Source organism: Helianthus annuus, chromosome 3 (assembly GCF_002127325.2).
Source record: "Helianthus annuus cultivar XRQ/B chromosome 3, HanXRQr2.0-SUNRISE, whole genome shotgun sequence".
NCBI classification, from domain to species: domain Eukaryota; kingdom Viridiplantae; phylum Streptophyta; class Magnoliopsida; order Asterales; family Asteraceae; genus Helianthus; species Helianthus annuus.
Window position 1 is genome coordinate 166,445,417 of NC_035435.2, and position 19,986 is coordinate 166,465,402.

Here is a 19,986-nt window from a genome sequence, read left to right on the forward strand (position 1 = left end):
ATGAACCTGAAAGCGATGAAGAGTTGATTCCGAGTGGGGATGATGATTACGCAGACGAGCCACAGGGTGGTGCAAATGTTGGTTTTGGGGTTTTTCATGGTGGTCATGGTGGTACGTTCTACGACTACGCGCAGCAACCGTATGAGCCGGGGTGGGCTTATAGTGGTTCAATGCAGGAGGTGATCGAGAGCCAACGCCCGCCGGCGGCCATTTTTGACACTTGGTCGGGTTCGGAGAGGTCGTTATTTGATCAAGGCACGTGGAATAGCGCTAGTATGGAGCGGGCGCTTAAACATAGCTTCGATCGCAATGAGTCATGGAACCGTACCCACGCATACTCTCGAGAGGTGGATGCTAATAACAGATATCATGATGATCAAATGAGGCGGATGCATGCGGATTGGCATGCCGGAAGGCCGGTGGTTGAAGATCCACAACATGTGGACTATGCTTCATTGCCGCCTTATGATGGTAGCATTTCTTATCCGACTCCACCACTCCACCATTCTCAGTGGCTTGATCCAAGGCGGCAAGAGGGACCACAACAACAAGAGGGAAGCAGTAGCGGCGCATTCGGGTTTGGAGAGTGGAATGATATGATGTCATCCATCTTTGGGCCTCCGGGACCGCGCTACTATTGATCAGGTGGTATTCTCTCTTTTGTATAGTTTGTATATATTTGTTGGTTTATGTTGATTATGGTTGGGAGGATGGGTGGTGATTGATCATGTGGTTGATTATTGGGTTGGCGATGGTTGGTGGTGTTGTGTTTAAAATGAAAAACATAAAAAAAATATAAAATGAAAAAAAATACAAAAAGAAATTTGGGGTTTGAGATGAGAAGCTTTTTGTGGATGTTGATTGAGTTAGTGATCAAAGCCTCCCAAAGCCATACATTGGGGTCAATGTATCCCAAGTGTGGGGATGGGGGGAAATTTTTGTAAGATTTTTGAAAAATTTTAAGCCGAGCAAAACAATGTGAAATCTTGACGCCCTAATTTATCCCAAGTTAATGCACCGGCAACCCTTATTACCCTTTTCATTCTTGGTGAGAGTTGTAGCCACACGTGTACATAAATAATCTTTGATGAGAGTGGCTATGGGTGGGGGTGCGTTAGAACTTGTGCTTGAATGCGAATTGAATCCTTAGTTAGACATGAATGTAGAAAGGATAAGGGCATTAGGTAGCCTCGTCGTTGGTGTGAGCGAGTGTGGGATTTGGGGGGTTGGACCTCATAAGTTATATATATGAGCATGGTAGTGAGAGGGGCGGGGGTTTGGTCATTTAGTTGCCCATTTTGTGCCTTTAAAGCTTATCGTTTTTCCCCCTAGCTACTTACTTGAAAATTTACCCAAATTTGACCCGGTCTTGTAGTATTAGTGATAGAATTAGTAGTTTTGTGAGTTTGAAGTAGTTTGGTTAATGTGATCGCAGAAAAAAAAAAGAAAAAGAAAAAAAAAAGAAAATAAAAAAATAAAAAAGGAAAAGCAATGAAAAAAAAAAAGAAAGAGTTTCATGGTCTTGTATATAGTAGTGCGCATTTGTTAGTTGGTTTTTGGTATTTGTAATAAAAAGACCGGGTTGAATTTTCGCTACTCATATATATTCCATTTCCTACCTATACACCTAGCCACGTTACAACCTTTAAGTCCCTTTGATTTGCATTCATGTTTGACCCATTATAGGAGGATGATTGATTCAGGTACAAGCTTATTATTGTGCATCCACCCGTTTGCCTAGTGTGTGTCTAGCTTATCGTTGCTAGTTTTCACTTGTAGCCGAGAGGAGAGAATTTGTGAGGGGTGTATTGCTTGGGTGTTAAAAAGGGGTTGGTAAAGAAATTGCATGTTTTGTTTGGTTTGATTTGATCACTTGTTTTAAAACCATGTTGATGAGTTGCTTGGGACAAGCAACGGTTAAGTGTGGGGATGTGACGGGTGGTCCTTTGGACAACCCTTAAGCATGTTAAAATATGAAATAATCCTCCAATTAGCCGTGTAATTATCTTGAATTAGATAACTACGATACTTATGTTTCAGGTACGAATTAGGAGCTAAAAGATGGATCAAAGGCAGCTTTTGGAGGCTTTGGTGGAAAACGGGTCAAGAGGAGAACAAAAGAACAACAAGGAAGTGAAGGCAGCTGAGTACCGTAAATTACGGTTCTACCGTAATTTACGGTAGACTATTTTTTCACTTCAGTTTCCACCATAACACAGGAGACTGGAGCCGTAACAAAATGTTGACCACCGTAAATTACGGTGGAGCCGTAATTTACGGTGGAACCTGCACGGAAAATATGTAACTGCCATATTATAATCGGTTTTTGGGTGTCTTTTGGTATTATCTCATCATTGGTTGGTTCTTGGACACCTTGGGGACGAACTTTGGCTTGTGACTTGGTTTGTGAACAATTTCTATCATTCGGTTTGTTATTTTGATTTGTATGAACAATAGATTGATGTTGATGATGATTCACCGAGCCATGTCTGGCTAAACTCATCGGTGATCATCCTAGGTGAATGTTTTTAAGACTTTTGTGTGTTTAATTTCTGCATTTCTAGAATGATATCTTGCGTTGCTTGAATGTCATGGTGTATGTTTGATTGTTTGTAGTGTGTTAATCTATATTGCAATTCCTAGTCTTAATCGTACGTTCTTGGTGCCGTTGGCAACCGAGATATCACGGGAAGGGTTAGGGTTGGTTATTGGTTAATAGGTCATCGGGAAACAACCTCGCGTTATCTAATCCGAGTACTTTGTTCCCTTTTATCACTTCAATCACATATACACGAGTTATGTCTATGTAACTCTTTCTAGTGAAATTGCACACAACTGTTTAAAGAAACTGAAACCTAGGGTGATCATTGTTCTCTCCTAACTGTTTACAACCAACTTTGATTTGAATTAGTTCTTAATTTAGTTTTCTAAAGCAACAATCCACAATCTTGAATTTTAATTTTCTGCAATTTAGTTTAATAATTAGTTTAAGTGCAAAGCTATATAATCGACACATCTTCCACATACTCCCTGAGTTCGATACCCTACTACCACTAACTACAGTTGTTTTGGGATTAAATTTGATTGTGACCACGACATCACGTCAAGTACCAGTCGCAAAATGAAACGTAGAGTTTGTTTGTGTGTTATTTTCAGTAGATACCGGCCATGCTGCTAACACACGAACACCAGGGCCAATAATATCCGGTTTCAAAATTCCAGGGCTTTGCACGCTTGGGCCCCTAGAAGAGAAAGCAGCCACTGCAGGAGCCGAGTCTACTCCGACTACAGTCCCCCGGAATAACAAAGTGGCCATAGGCGAATGTTGGTGCACTTGTGTCTGTACTTTGTCTGTATTCGGTCTCGATGTAAAACGATGTCTTTGTTAGTCTTGTAAGTTTGACCAAGTCAACCATCCTCCGGTTTGACTTGGACAAACAGTTAGATTATGGTTGTATAATGTTTTGTGTCGAAGGATAAGTCATCGAAGGATTGTGAATATCCTTCGATGAGCTCGAAAGATATCATTCGATGGATGGACTTCGAAGGATATGCCATCCTTCGAAGTATATGGATCCTACGATGGCTTTGTGATCGACAGATGATCTATCGATCAGACAACTTGATCCTTCGACCTTACAACCTGTGTTTGGGTATATATAAACCCATGCAGTGTGTTCATTTCAGTTTAGACACACACACACACAGACAGAAAGATAGACTCGAGAGATAAGGAGTGTATTCTATCAAGAACACACACACACATAGAGAGAGTTTACAAAACTGATTTGTAAACATTGTGCTTGTAACCCGAACCTTTCATTCGCATTAATACAAGTGGTGTTAATCGGTGAACCTTGTGTGTCATGTGTTTATACTTGTCTCAACTCGGTTGCACTCTAGCTTGGATTCCGCACTTGCTAGTGTGTTAATATAACAAGGTTAAGGTTTAACCTCATCCTCCACGAGGGACCTACAAGTGGTATCAGAGTCGTGGCTCTTTACCTTGTTAAAAAAACCGGGTTTGTTCAAGTCTTGGTGTGTTTGGACACTTGGTTTAGTACCCGTTTTTGGTGGTTTTCTTGCATTTTTAAACATAAAAACGTGTTCTAAACTAACCGGGTGTGTTCAAGAGCGGGTTGGGTAACTTACAACTTGTTTTTACGATATTTGGTGATTTCCGGCCAAATTCCGGTGTGTTCCGGTGACCGGACTTTCTGGATAAGATTTGCCATTTTGGGCATATTTTATTTGAAAATCAAAGTTGGTGAAAAGTTGAGGTCAGAACATCCTTTCTGCCGAAAGTTGGTTCACCAACCAATCACCTTTCTCACCAACCTGTCACCTTTTTGTCAGTTGTGTCAGAAGCGATCGAAGGATATCTTTCGATATCGAACGATCATCTTTCGATCAAGGAAGGCTCGATAGATAATCATCTTTCGACCCATCCTTCGAAGTTGGTAACTTATCCTTCGATACAGGGAATCTAGTTGAAAGATATATATATTCGAAAGATAAGGATCTTTAAATAGTGAATCCTTCGAAATCATTGTTCGAAAGATAAGGATCTTTCAATAGTGAATCTTTCGAAATCTTTATTCGAAAGATAAGGATCTTTCAAATTGTGAATCTTTCGAAATCAATTGTTCGAAACTCAACAGTGATCTTTCGAACACTGTTGATCCTTCGAACATTGTTGATCCTTCGAACAAGTCTGTATCTTTCAATTCTTGTCTGTTTGAATCTAACAGGTTTGTGTTTCTGAAGGTTTCCAATTAGTATCTCATCAAAATGAGTTGTACAAGTCCTTGGGACTGGAGTATTGACTCACAATCTAGTCAAGAGCTAACCTCTGCTGCAGCTTGGGCGAAAAGTATGTTTCCACCGCCATCAATCAGTCCAAGTCAATGGGCATTAGTATCCAATCAAAGTCAAAGCATTCAAAATCTTTTGATTAGTGAGAGCGAAACGGGCAGCAACAATCGTCCACCAAAGTTGAACCATATGAACGATTTTCCATCATGGAAAAACCGCTTTCACACGTATGTTCAAGGGCAAAGCACCGATCTTTGGACATGTTTCATCAATGCATTCAATGCTAATCTTGAAGTTGCAGCGTCCACTTCAGAAGGTTATGCTAACATGCTCGAAAATGACAAGAAGGCTTATGAATTGGAGAAAAAGGCTTTTGCTACACTTACACAAGCACTCAACAAAGATATCTATCATCAGTTCTCCTACTGCAAGACCACAAAAACGTTGTGGGATGCCTTAGTTGCTAGAGGAGAAGGCAATGCAGCTACTCGAAAGTCTCGTCATGATTTGTTGAAGAAAGAGTTTGAATCGTTTCAATTTTTGGAAAACGAAACTCTAAATGATATGACAACACGTTTCTATTATCTGATTAGTGAAATGTGTGCTTATGGGGTTGTCTCTACTCAACAAGACATGGTGAATAGGTTTGCTGACGCCTTACCTCCAAAGTGGAGTTCTTTTATTGAGTTGTTAAAGCATATTGGAACTCTAGACACGGTTAACATCTATGAGTTCATTCAGAAGCTGGAACATAAAAATGATGAAGAAATCAGGAAAGCAAAGCGAGCTCCCGCTCCTCAGAATACAGAAATGTACCTTCCAGGCTTCGATGCTTTGGCAAGATCCGCTGCAGCTCAGCAACCTAAACTGCAAACTGCATTTGTGTCCAACACAAGTTCTCTTCCGTTTCCTCAATCAACTGCTGCTCCGGCTCTTGATCCGAGGTCTTACATTCCCGTTCCTACACAGCCACAAGTCCAACCACCACAACAACAACAGCAGGCTCATTATACAAACAATCCTCAACCTCAAAACCCTAACACAATCCGAGTCGATAATTCAAACCTTTCACACCTCAGCATTGAAGTTGCTAAGGAGCATATGGAAATTATCAATACAATGGTCAGTGCTTACTGTGGTTTGGTAGCAGGTCAGCTTGGAAACATCAACATGACCAATGAAGATTATCAACAGATCGACAAGGAAGAAATGGAGTTGATGGATATCAAATGGGCTTTTGCTAGTGCAGTTAGAAGGGCAAAAGATTTCATGGCTCGAACTGGAAGAACTTCGTTGGAAGGAAAGAAAGATACGAAGTATGGGTTTGATATCAACGCCGTTACATGCTTCAATTGTGGTAATAAAGGGCACTTCAAACGTGAGTGCACTCGACCAACAAAACAAGGCAATCACAACCCTTTCAGAAACCAGACGAGTAATACAAATGTGAATGCCCAGCAAGAAAACCGTGAAAGGAGGATGGTGGCAGTTAATAACAATCAGGGCCAGCCTGGAACTTCAAATCCCAATCGGGCTTTGGCTGTTCAAGCTGATGAGGGATGTGACTGGTCTGTGCAGTTTGGTGAAGGTGATCAAGGAAGTGGAACAGCTTGTTATGCAAAGATCATCAATCACATCGAGCATGTTCATAAAGAAGAGTCATCTGAAAGTGATGACAGTTCTGGTTATTCTGGAAGTTCTGATGAAGAAGGCTCTGTTTCTGGGGATAATCAATCAGAGTCTGATGTGAAGGAGGAAGCAGGTTCTGGTGTTGAGGATTTATTGAATGAAGCTGATGATCTCATATGTCAGAAATCAATTCTGATCAAGAAGGCTGCTACTACATCCAGGGAAATGGAAAAGTTCTTTTCTGAAGATGGATCTTTTTCTTTTCAAACTGCTTTTATGACAAATGTGTCAGCCTCTTCGAGTCAGGTAAATTCTGAACCTCCTGCTCCTAGTGTTTGTGAATCATGTGCTGAAATGAAGCTTAAACTAGAAAAGCTTCATAGTCATAATCAAAATTTGGTTATTGAACTTTCCAAATGCAAAGAGGCAAATATGGCTTTAACTCGGAACGAAAAAGATTTTAAATCAGTAATTGAAACATTAAAGAAAAATGTGTCCGAAGTGAACAAAGTAGTTTACCACAAGCAAGTAAGTATAAATGAATACATTAACATTGTGGAAGAAACTAAGAAGCAATTAGCCATTGCCCAATGCGAGCATGATGCGATCAAACAAAAATTGGAGAGTTATTCTAACTCCCAATTTGTGCTTGATCACATCATCGATGTTCAACAACCGAAGGGAAATCAGAAAGGCATAGGGTATAAGAAATGTCCGCCCCCTTTGATGAATAATTATACCAAGATGCCTGATGAGGAGGAAATGCCTCGGTATGAACCCAGTGTGCCTCTTGATGTTGAGGAATTTGCTGCTGGCCTAGGGTTCAAACCGGACAATTCTTCAAACACATCCTCTAAGGAACAAGAAACTTCATCATCCATGAAGCAAAGTCCTCCAATTATCGAGGACTATGAGACATCGGATGATGAATCAGAAGTGGCTGTAAGTGATCAGGATAAATCACTTAACAAGATGAAAGGAGTAGTTATTCCACGAGAGAATCACATCCTTTGTGATCCTGATACTCCTGATGTCTCATCTGTTAAGAAACAAGTGATTGATTCTGTCAAAGTTGATAAGACATGTGTGTCTACTGTTAAAAGCAGTAATGTGTTGTATACATTGGTTGGAGATAATAAAATCTACTCAGATCACGTTTTTCCAATTAAAAATGTAAATCAATCTTTGATTGATAAAGTCTTTGAAGACAACACAAACAAATTTTTGGGAAAAACACTTCCGGGAATTGTTGTAACACAATGTGATCCAATTCCTAAGGCTGAGATTAGAAAACAGTTTGGTAATCAAAAATCTTCAACCACTCAACAACCTAGTGTTTCTAATGGTAAACAACCAGTCAAACGAGCTCAAAAGCATAAAGTCTCTCAGATGAAGTCTGAAACAAAAGGAGCTCGATTTCAAAAGAAAGCAAAAGATGTCAAGTTCGTGTCATCCAAGGGTACTGATAAGATTGAAACTTTTGAGAACAAATCTAACACTGATTTTGTGAAACAAGTCACAATCTTAAAACGTAACAGTGATAACAATTACACTCAACATACAAATGGGTGTGATGAAAAGGCTAGTACCTCAGGATACACGAGTTCGACATCTTGTGGTCAATCAAGTTCTCCTAAGTTTGTTGAAAGGAGAACATGTTTTAAATGTGGAGAAATTGGGCACATCATCAAAAACTGCCCAAATGCTCCAAAGAATAAATTTGTTGAGAAAGCTCCACCTGAAACAGTTCATCCTCAACGTCGGTTAGTTTCACCTAAACATGATAAACGAACTGTAAAAGAACAAGAAACTAAACAACGACGTAAGAACATGAAAACTGTTGAAAAAGCTTTGAAATCTGAAGTTAAAACAGTTCAAAGGGAACCAAGTGTGTCACAATCTGTAAAACCAGAATCTTCAAAAACTGGTAGGCAAAAACGAACTTGGTTACCTAAGGCGGGTGACAATTCAGGGGAGCAGTTGTTCTTGAAAACCATCAAGAGATTGATATCACGTTTCGTGATGCTCAGGGACGACCCAAGACCACTAAGGCTTGGGTCCCCATCCTCAACTGATGTTTTTTTTAAATGACATGTGCAGGGTGTTCTAGGAGGAACTATTAATAGTCACTGGATTGTTGATAGTGGAGCATCCAGGCACATGACTGGCGACTTTCGGCTCCTATACGACGTGAGAAATATTAGAGGAGGGTATGTTGCATTTGCGGGAGACAAAGGCGGATTCATCACTGGAGAGGGAAGTATCTCAAATGGTTTTGTGTGCTTCGATAAGATCAATTATGTTAAGCAAATTGATCATAATCTTCTCAGTGTGTCGCAAATCTGCGATAAAAAATTCTCCGTGCATTTTGATGATGCCGGCTGCTATGTGCTGAAACCTGGATTCAAAATTCCACAAGAATGGATTCTCTTATCGGCTCCGAGAGTTAATGATCTTTATATTCTCGACATGAGCCAAGCGATTACAACATCTGCACAAGTCACTTGCTTTGTCTCAAAAGCCACGGAAAAGGAGTCTATATCTTGGCACAGAAGAATGGGACACATTCACTTGAGAAAGATGAACCATTTGGTGAAAAATAATCTTGTGAATGGTGTGCTTGTGAGAAGTTTTCATCTACAAGATATCTGTGTTTCGTGCCAAAAGGGGAAGCAAACAAAGAAGTCTCACCCTTTGAAGAAAATCAACACTGTCAGTATGCCTCTCGAACGTCTTCATATGGACCTTTTTGGACCTATGAAGCACAAGACAACATTCGGAGATGCTTATTGTCTAGTTGTTACTGATGATTATTCTAGATTTTCTTGGGTATCCTTCATGGCACACAAGAGTCAAACTCCTGGCATCCTCAAGGATCTTCTTACAATGTTGGAGAATCTCTATTCGTTGAAAGTGAAGAGGATCCGAAGCGACAATGGAACCGAATTCAAGAATCAAGTTATGGATGAGTTTTGTACTTCTAAAGGCATTCTTCATGAGTACAGTTCTCGTTATACTCCACAACAAAATGGTGTCGCGGAGAGGAAGAATCGGACGATTATAGAAACTGCAAGAACAATGTTAGTAGAGTCGGAACTCCCTATTCAATTCTGGGGGGAAGCTGTATCGGCTGCATGCTACACATTAAACAGAGTTCTTACAGTAAAGAGACATGGCAAAACTTGCTTCGAACTCCTTCAGAAAAGGAAACCAGATCTTTCTTACCTAGAACCGTTTGGTGCTCCATGTACTATGATTGAGCCGGATGGAAAGTTTGGAGCGAAAGCTATCGAGGGTTTCTTCCTTGGATATGCTACTCCGAATTTTCGTGTTTGGAATCTGGCTACCAAAAAGATTGAGCTATGGAGTGAAGTGAGGGTTCAAAGGTACACGAGTCCTGTTAGGGCTCCGGGTGATCCGTGGATGTTCGATTATGATGGGCTATTTGACTCCTTCAATCTGCCAACCTTTGACGAAGAGTCAGCAGCGGCTAGGATGTTGTTGGAAAGTGACAACGCTGCTGTCTCGCCCTTGGTTAGACCTATTGTTGTTGACCCACAAGCTTCTTCATCTGTCAACAATATGGTTCAAAATGAGGTTTATGAAGATGCTGCTGATTATAATGAATCTTCTGAAGATGATGAATATCATGATGCAGCTGAAGGATCTTCGGCTCCAGCTGCTCCTGTTCAAGGTGCTTCTGTTGATACACCTCATATGCAGAATGTAGACACTGCTGAAGGGAATGCATCCACCTGTACACACATTCCTGGTGTGGAGTTGGTTGTTGATCTTAATCTTAACAATTTGGGTATCAATGCACGTGTGCCAGAAAATCCTGAAATGAGGATTCATGATACCCACCCCCAGCAGAATATTATAGGAGATGTCCATCGCGGTGTGCAGACGCGTAATCAGCTGAGAAACAACCGGAATGCTGGTTTGTATTCAGCTATAAGAGAATCTGGTCTTCAGAATGACTGGTCCTTCGCGTGTTACGTGTCACAAGAAGAACCAAAATCGTGGAAAGAAGCGTTGAAAGACAGTGCTTGGGTTGAAGCCATGCAGGAAGAATTGCAGCAATTTCAAAAGCTTGGTGTTTGGAAGCTTGTTGAAAGACCTGAGAACTACAAGAAAATTGGCACTCGATGGGTTTTCAAATGCAAGAAGGACGACCGTGGAGTGGTTATTCGGAACAAAGCTCGTTTAGTCGTTCAAGGTTTTCGTCAGATAGAAGGGATCGACTACAACGAAGTCTATGCACCTGTTGCACGTCTGGAAGCTATTCGGATCTTTCTGGCTTATGCCTCATTCAAAGGATTCAAGGTTTATCAGATGGACGTCAAAAGTGCATTCTTACATGGTGTGGTTGAAGAAGAGGTGTACGTCGAACAGCCCCCAGGTTTTGAAGATCCTATCCATCCCGATCGGGTTTGGTTGCTCAACAAAGCTCTCTATGGTCTTCATCAAGCACCGCGGGCTTGGTATGCAACCTTATCTACCTATCTGCTGGAGAACGGTTTTCGAAGAGGTCTTATCGATTGTACTCTCTTCATCAAAGAACAAGATGGAGATCTTCTTCTGGTACAGGTATATGTTGATGATATTATTTTTGGTTCTACTAATGATGTCTTGTGTAGGAATTTCGAGCGCATTATGCAGGATAAATTCGAGATGAGTGCTATGGGGGAAATGACCTTTTTCTTGGGCCTACAAGTGCAACAAACTGAGTCTGGGATATTCATCCATCAGACTAAATATGTTGGTGACATCTTGTGTCACACCCCGAATTCCACGTGTCACCGGTGGGCCCGGTGTGGGGTACAGTGACGTAGTTGGCATCGTCATAGACAATCAACACAATATAATAATGCACAGCGGAAGCAGAATAGAAACATTTCAACTTTAAATAAAGTGCAATAATAAATATCACAGTAGTTGAAATGGATCCACAGGCGGATCAATTAAAATAAGATAAAAATAGTTCAACAGATATTTGTCGTCCAAGCTTGCGAGACTATAGTGGACGCTCTTAGGAAACAGCCAGCCTATTTCCGTATAGTACCTGCACTTAACCTTTTGGGAAAAATACGTCAGTTTACACTGGTAAATACAAATCGACTGACTCATTTTGAAAATGATTTAAAATTGATTTAAATGCACAAGGCATAAATATTTTTATTAACTTGGGATAATTATATAATATAAACTTGTGAACGATTTACATGCACTCGTATCTCTGGTGGCCCGGGATCTACTGTCCGGGCTAGAGATTAAATGACACACCACATTAAAGAGTTATACACGTCGGGTGTACGCCTACACCCCGTGCTCTGGTCGTGGCCATCTCGTAAGATAATGCCAAGGATATCCGGGACATGGTCAATAACCCCCCAAAGCCTTTAAGTAAGACAAGACTGTTTAAACGAAATCACACAAGCTATTCAAGACTGTACACCCATAGGGCGCAGGACTTGTGCGCCCGATCAAGCGGTATTGTAAATACCGTACCCCAAGCCCGTATAGGGAAAATAAGTCAAAATGTATTTACCTGAGCAAGTATAAGTCACAAATGCTAAGTGGTGGTAGCTTTTACCGGGCTTCCTAATCTGGAACAAAGGTTTATAATTAACCTATTAGATTCCTAACGGCCTTTTATTTAAGCTTAAGCTTTGACCGGTTAGTTTTAGGAATGATGCGGTTTACGCACGATTAAACGAAAGACCGGATAGAATGTGATTTAGACCCGACAAGTTTGAATACTTGTATAATATGGGTATACTAAATACATTCTGGATTTTGAAATAAAAATGATATCGTTTGACCCGTTTCGGTCAATTTACGCAAACTAGTTATGTAAACCGAACCGAACGCGAAAAGGGCGATACAGGTAGCCAAATGATTCAAATGCAAGTTCCCTGAGGTAATATTCTTAGAATATGATATTATATCAGTAAGTTATGTTCTATATTGCCCGGAATAATTTTAAACCCAATTTATGCCTTAGAAGGGCATTTTGGTCATTTAAAAGATAATAAAAGGGGAAAATTAGAAATCTGAGTTTCGGGTCTGGTTCATACAGTAAATATACTTAATATAACATATTATATCAGTAGGGTATGACCCATATACCAAATATATCATTTAAAACCAAACTATGCACCGTAGGGGCAATTTAGTAATTTCACAAGGGCTAAAAATGCCAAAACTGGAAACCTGAGTTCAAAATATTATACTTACTGTTATTATATGAAAATATGCTAAACACATCAGTAGGTATAGGTCTTATATGTTTAAAACAAGTATAACGCTTACTATGCGCTTAAAACGCTAAATATGCGATTTAAGGGCGTTTTCGGGTTTTCAAAATAAATCTGAGATTTTTATATTTCCAGAATACTTAAAATAATTTATTCATCATATAAAATCAGTAGAAAAAGGTTTCGGGTCAAAAGGATGTGTAAAACTCATTTTATGGCTAAAACGGTCAAAACCGACATAAGCCGAAATGACTAGGTGATCTAGGATCCGTTCAGCCAAAAATTAATTAAAAATCATCAAAATTCCCAGAATATTATATTACATCAGTTGGTAAAAAGTTTTGTATCAAAACGTGGCCAGAAACGGGTTCTACGCAAAAAGGACCGTTTATGTAAATTTATAATATAGTTTTACGCTAATGGCCATAACTCACAATCTGGACCACCAACTGATCCGAAATTTTCGGTGCAAGTTCATATATCAAAAATAAAGATTTCTATCCTTTCACTTTTCCAAAAATCCCGTTTTAAATCAAAAAGGGCAAAATAGTCAACTTTATGCATAAACCGGAAACATGCATTCGAATAGGCTAAACATAGACTCAATCAAAGAAAATTCCAGAAAGTTTAACTAAAATAAAAATAGTCAAAAATACTTTCCAATACAGATCTCGAACATGCATGTATGAATCCGAATCGATAGTCTACGAAATAATCGTTTTACAAGACTTTCGGTTCCGATTCGTGGCTATACTATAGATTGTCGAGTTGATGCTGATTAAAACACATTCTTATATATATTACAAGTTATTTTCAATGATCAATCAGGTTGCATGTCATCTATATCATTAATCATGTCATTTTTCACAAAAATCACTTCTGTTGACTTTTTAGAAATAGGTTTGACTTGACATTAAGCATGCATGTAGTGGGAAACAGTTAGTAACCTTTAGAGGGTTTGTTTCCCACATAAATACCAATCTATAACAAGTTTCAATTCGAGAAATGACTGAAAGAAATCCGTTTAATCAGAAAGTCAAAGGTTATGAACACCCAGTTTGACTTTTAACAATAATCACTACAAAAACGGATTAAAGAACGAATTGAAGGCTTACAAGAGTCCTATAGATGTTTAGTGAACACTAGGATCGGCCTTGTTGCTCAGATTATCTCCAGAGAAGCTTTGAGAGCTCTTGCAAGTCTTGGTGTTCTTGTTCACAACTTCAAGTGCCAAGAAATATGATCAAAAATCTGATTTAAAGTCACAATTTCGTGGGTTACTGTTGCCTAGCCATGCATGGCTTCTAATTGGTGCAAAAAGAGGCAAGAAACAGCTGTAACCAACTCAAATTCGGACCCAATTCGACCCAAACGAATTTTCTGCTCGCTGGCAGTCCCACGCGGCCCGCTTGGGCTTTCCCAGGCGGGTCGCCTGACCCTTGTTTCAGCCAAACAACTTTCATACTTGACAGCTTTGACCCCTGAACTTGTACGCGATGTTTCGGCTATTTTTCTCGACCCGTAAACCCCCAAACTTGGTTTTTAAGGACCTTAGGACTTTTACCAACATGGCAATGCCCTCGGATAACTTTGCGCTCAACCGAAAAGCCCTGAATTCGACGTTGACGCTTTTAGTCCCTTAAGTACGGTTTTGGCCATAACTTTCTCATACGTTGACGAAACTTCATGAAATTTTTACCACATATTCTAGTGAGTATATTTTAGCTATACAAAGCTTCGGGTCTGCCAAAAGTTCACTCAGAGGTATAAATTAAACATGTTGACACTTTTGGCCCCTATAGTTTACAATACTTCACTTTTGTGCAATTTCCGCGTCGTATGATCCATGAACCATCCGTTAAAGGTTATAAACATTATGTGGGGTTATCATAGAGCCTATTTATCCATTGTTGACACTTTGGACCCTTACGTTCCATAGTTTCACCGTTTGTCACTTTTAGTCCCTCTAAAGTATGTTTTCACATAGCGGAACCTTATGACACGTGTCAAGACATTATTGGACGAAATTTTTCGAGGTGTTACATCCTCACCCCCTTAAAAGAAATCTCGACCCCGAGATTTATTCAAACAAATGGGGATATTTTTGTTTCATCGTGGATTCCACTTCCCACGTGTATTCGGGTCCTCTACGGGCATCCCACTTGACCTTAACAATAGGCACGTGCTTCCTTCGAAGCTTCTTTACCTGTCGATCCTCAATCGACAAAGGTTTTTCCACAAATTTTAGACTTTCGTCTATGTGTATATCTGTATGCGGTATAACCAGTGAATCGTCAGCGAAACACTTCTTCAAATTACAGATATGGAACACATTATGAATAGCACTAAGCTCTTCAGGCAAGTTTAACTTGTAAGCGACTGACCCGACACGTTCGATAATCTCGAAGGGTCCTATATATCTCGGGCTTAGCTTGCCTTTCTTTCCAAATCGCATTACACCTTTCCAAGGTGATACCTTAAGCAACACTTTTTCACCTACATCGAAGTGAAAGTCTTTGCGCTTAGGATCCGCATAACTTTTCTGCCTATCCCTGGCAGCCTTCAAACGATCACGGATCTGAACGATCTTGTATGTCGTCTCAAAGACGATATCTGGTCCAGACAACTGGACATCTCCAACTTCTGCCCAACAAATGGGCGATCTACACTTCCTACCGTATAGGGCCTCAAAAGGCGCAGCCTTTATGCTGGAATGGTAGCTATTGTTGTAGGAGAATTCAATCAGTGGTAAGTTCTTATCCCAACTACCACCTAAGTCGATCGCACATGCACGAAGCATGTCTTCCAAGGTTTGAATAGTACGCTCACTCTGACCATCAGTCTGAGGATGATAAGCTGTACTAAAATTCAAACGAGTGCCCAACGATTGTTGGAAACTTTTCCAAAAATGCGACGTATATCTAGTATCTCTATCGGAGATAATAGATATAGGTATACCATGTAGTGCTACTATCTTATCGACGTATAATTGAGCTAACATATCTGAGCTATACGTCTCTTTGATGGGTAGAAAATGAGCTGACTTAGTCAGTCTGTCTACTATGACCCATATGGTATCATTTCCCTTTTTCGTTTTCGGCAACTTGGTGATAAAATCCATTGTCACCATTTCCCATTTCCACTTGGGAATTTCAGGTTGCTGAAGCAGACCTGACGGCTTCTGATGCTCAGCCTTGACCTGCGCACAAGTCAAACATTTGGCCACATACTCGGCCACGGACTTTTTCAAACCAATCCACCAGTAGTTTGATTTCAAATCCTGGTACATCTTATCAGCTCCAGGATGAACGGAATATTTAGAGCTGTGGGCTTCCTGGAGGATAACATCTCGAAGTCCTCCATAAACTGGAACCCATATTCGTCCGTTTAGTCGTAGCATTCCATCCTTGTCGTGGGATAACTGCTCCTCAGTTACTCCCAACTTTTCTGCAGGATAGTTAGCTTCCAGCACAGCTTCCTTCTGTGCAGCTAACACCCTTTCATTCAAATTATTTCTTATTTCAATGCGCTTGGCATTGATTCTGATTGGTTTAACCCTTTCTTTTCTGCTTAAGGCGTCGGCAACCACATTTGCCTTGCCTGGATGGTATCTTATCTCGCAATCATAGTCATTGAGAGTTTCCATCCATCGCCTTTGACGCATGTTCAATTCCTTCTGATTGAACAGATGCTGAAGACTCTTGTGATCCGAATAAATTATACACTTGGTTCCATACAAGTAGTGTCTCCATAGCTTCAATGCAAATACAACCGCACCCAATTCCAAATCGTGGGTGGTGTAGTTCTTCTCATGCACCTTGAGTTGTCGAGAAGCGTAGGCAATGACTTTGCCTTTCTGCATGAGTACACAGCCCATGCCAGTATGTGATGCATCACAATACACCACAAACTCATCTATACCATCGGGCAACGTCAATACTGGCGCATTGCTCAGCTTCTGCTTCAGAATGTCAAAGGATTCCTGCTGCTTAGGGCCCCAATCAAACTTAATCTTCTTACGGGTCAATGAGGTTAGGGGCGCAGCAATCCTTGAGAAGTTCTCGATGAATCTTCTATAATATCCTGCCAACCCGAGGAAACTGCGAATTTCCGTAGGAGTCTTCGGCTCCTGCCAGTTCATGACTGCTTCTACTTTGGCGGGATCTACTTGGATACCACGCTCGCTTACAACATGTCCAAGGAATTGGACTTCTCGAAGCCAAAATTTACACTTCGAGAATTTGGCATAAAGCTTCTCTTGATACAGAAGTTTGAGAATACAACGAAGGTGTTTCTCATGGTCAGCTTGGCTCTTCGAGTAGATAAGGATGTCGTCAATAAAGACGATAACGAACTTATCTAAATAGGGTTTGCAGACGCGATTCATGAGATCCATGAACGTGGCTGGTGCGTTAGTGAGCCCAAACGGCATCACTAGGAACTCGTAATGTCCATAACGAGTCCTAAACGCGGTCTTGTGTACATCTTCCTCCTTGACCTTCAACTGATGATAACCTGACCTCAGGTCAATCTTGGAGAAATAACTTGCTCCTTGCAACTGATCGAACAGATCGTCGATCCTGGGTAACGGATACCGATTCTTGATAGTGACCTTGTTAAGCTCACGATAATCGATGCACAGACGCATCGAACCATCCTTCTTTTTAACGAACAAGATTGGCGCTCCCCAAGGAGATGAGCTAGGTCTAATAAAACCTTTAGCTAATAGATCATCCAACTGCGTCCTCAACTCCTTCATCTCCGTTGGTGCCAATCTGTATGGTGCTCTTGCTACAGGTGCAGTGCCTGGAATGATATCTATCCGAAACTCTACTTGCCTATCCGGTGGCAAACCGGGTAGTTCTTCAGGAAACACTTCAGGGTATTCCGAGATAACAGGAATATCTTCAATCTTCGGCTTCGGCTCATCTATGGTAACTTGTGCCATATAAATGACACATCCCTTTTGCATGCATCTGGATGCCTTGAGCACGGACACTTGCTCGGGCAATCCATGCTGGGTATCTCCTTGAATAGTAAGTGACTCACCAGACGGAGTCTTAACTATTACTTGCTTTCTATTGCACAGAATCTGGGCTTGGTTACTCGACAACCAATCCATGCCTATCACTATGTCGAATCCAGCTAGCTTAAAGGGAAGCAAGGATAACGGGAAAGAATGATTCCTAATGGATATAACACATCCATCTAGAACAGTTGAGGCGGTTTCTATGGTTCCATCGGCTAATTCCACCTCATATTTCACGCTTAAGGTTTTAACAGGAAGGTTCAACAGTTTACAAAACTTATCATCTACAAACGACTTATCGGCTCCCGAATCAAACAAGACTCTAGCAAAAATATCATTTACAAGAAACGTACCGGTAATGACGTTATTATCAAGGACTGCTTCCTTTGCGTCCATTTTGAAGACTCTCGCATTAGTCTTCTTCCCTTCCTCGGCCTTCTTTGCAAACTTCGGGCAGTTGGGCCGAATATGACCTTTTTCGTTGCAACCAAAACAGGTTGCATCCTTCATCTTCTTGCAATCCACAGCTTTATGGTCTGTGGACTTGCAGATCCCACAGCGTTTCTCGAAAGACTGGGATTTCGTTTCCAACCGACACCTCCCAAAGTGGTGCCTCCTGCAGATCTTGCATCTGGGTTTCTCACCCGACTGGTGATCATTTTTCCTAGACCCCGACCCTTTCCTGTGGTCGTTGTTCCCTCTATGTCGCTTTTCAGATCTTCGTGAGGTGTCATCCTCACGTTTCCGTTTGTTCTCCTCAGAGCTCTTCATGGCTCTCAATCTTACCACATCTTGAGTGAGGGAGAGGGATAGATCCGCTACGGATCTGAATGTAGTAGGTCTTGAAGCTTTGACGCTGGCTTTAATCTCCGGTGCCAGACCCCCAATGAATCGAGCAATCCTACGCGGCTCCGGGGTCACCAAGTAAGGCACTAGACGAGACAGCGTGTTGAACGTTGTAAGATACGCTTGACAATCGAGGTTCTTCATGACTAAGGATACAAAATCCGATTCAATTCGCTCGACCTCGTGCTGCGGACAGAAGTTCTCTTTAATCAGGGCCACAAACTGTTCCCATGACAAACCGTACAGTGTGGCCTTACCGGCAGCTTGTAGGAGTGACTTCCACCATGCTAACGCATCTCCTTTGAATGACTGGGACACGTACTTCACGACGTCCCTATCAGCACACCCGCTGATATCAACTACAGTGTCCATCTCGTCAATCCACGTCATGCAGTCGACGGCTCCTTTTTCCCCAGTGAAATCCCTGGGCTTGCAAGACACAAAATACTTGTACGTACAGGACCTGCCGTACGTGTCACGTTTCAGCTCAATCTCCTGCTTTGGGATGCTGCTGTGGTTGGAGGAGTGATTATCATCCTCAACTTTCTTTGGCTCACTCTTTTTAGATGGCGGCTTACTATGAGCCCCAGAATGAGTCTTAGCCTTGACATGCGTCACTGAGCGGGTTCTACTCTGAGTACCGCTAGATTCTTTGAACTGCCTATCCATAGCCTTGGCGACAGCATTATCTATCAGTGCTTGCAATTCTGCACCGGTAACGTGAATCTTTGCATTATCTGAGCGTTCCCCAGAATGACTGTTGGTTTCTTCCGATTTGGCCATCGTAGCTTTAAGCTACAATAAAGGACAAGGTCTTATTTAGAACCTAACAGTATTATCGTTCTAGACGATTTATTAACCATGGTATCAAGAACCTTAGCAGTTAATTTTAATAAATTTCATTCAAGCTCTTATTAGCAATCAAGGAATGAAATTATATATATTGGCACCATAGGCCTAGTCACAACGGACAATTACTAAATTATAATTTAGATTTTTTTTATAGGATTATAAATTGTATAATTAAACAAATAATCCTTTACTAGACAGAGAGTCATAAACCACAACTGTCATTATATAACATAGTTATAACCCGTAGGTATCAAGCCATTAATAGACTTGTGTACAGATAAAATCTGTAGATATTTTCTTTACTAGGCAGGGAGTCATAGACCACAACTGCCACTATATGACATAGTCATAACCCGTAGGTATCAAGTCATTAATAGACTTGTATACAGATAAGAGTCTGTAGATAATTCTTTACTAGGCAGGGAGTCATAGACCACAACTGCCACTATATGACATAGTCATAACCCGTAGGTATCAAGTCATTAATAGACTTGTATACAGATATAATCTGTAGATAATTTATTAAAAAGGGTGGCTTGTGTGATTCTACAGATC

At 40.9% G+C, this 19,986-nt stretch overlaps 1 pseudogene; it reads right to left on the reverse strand.

Annotated features, from left to right (window-relative positions):
* Positions 1-19,986, reverse strand: part of LOC110932494 — a 53,352-nt pseudogene that overhangs the window by 10,494 nt on the left and 22,872 nt on the right.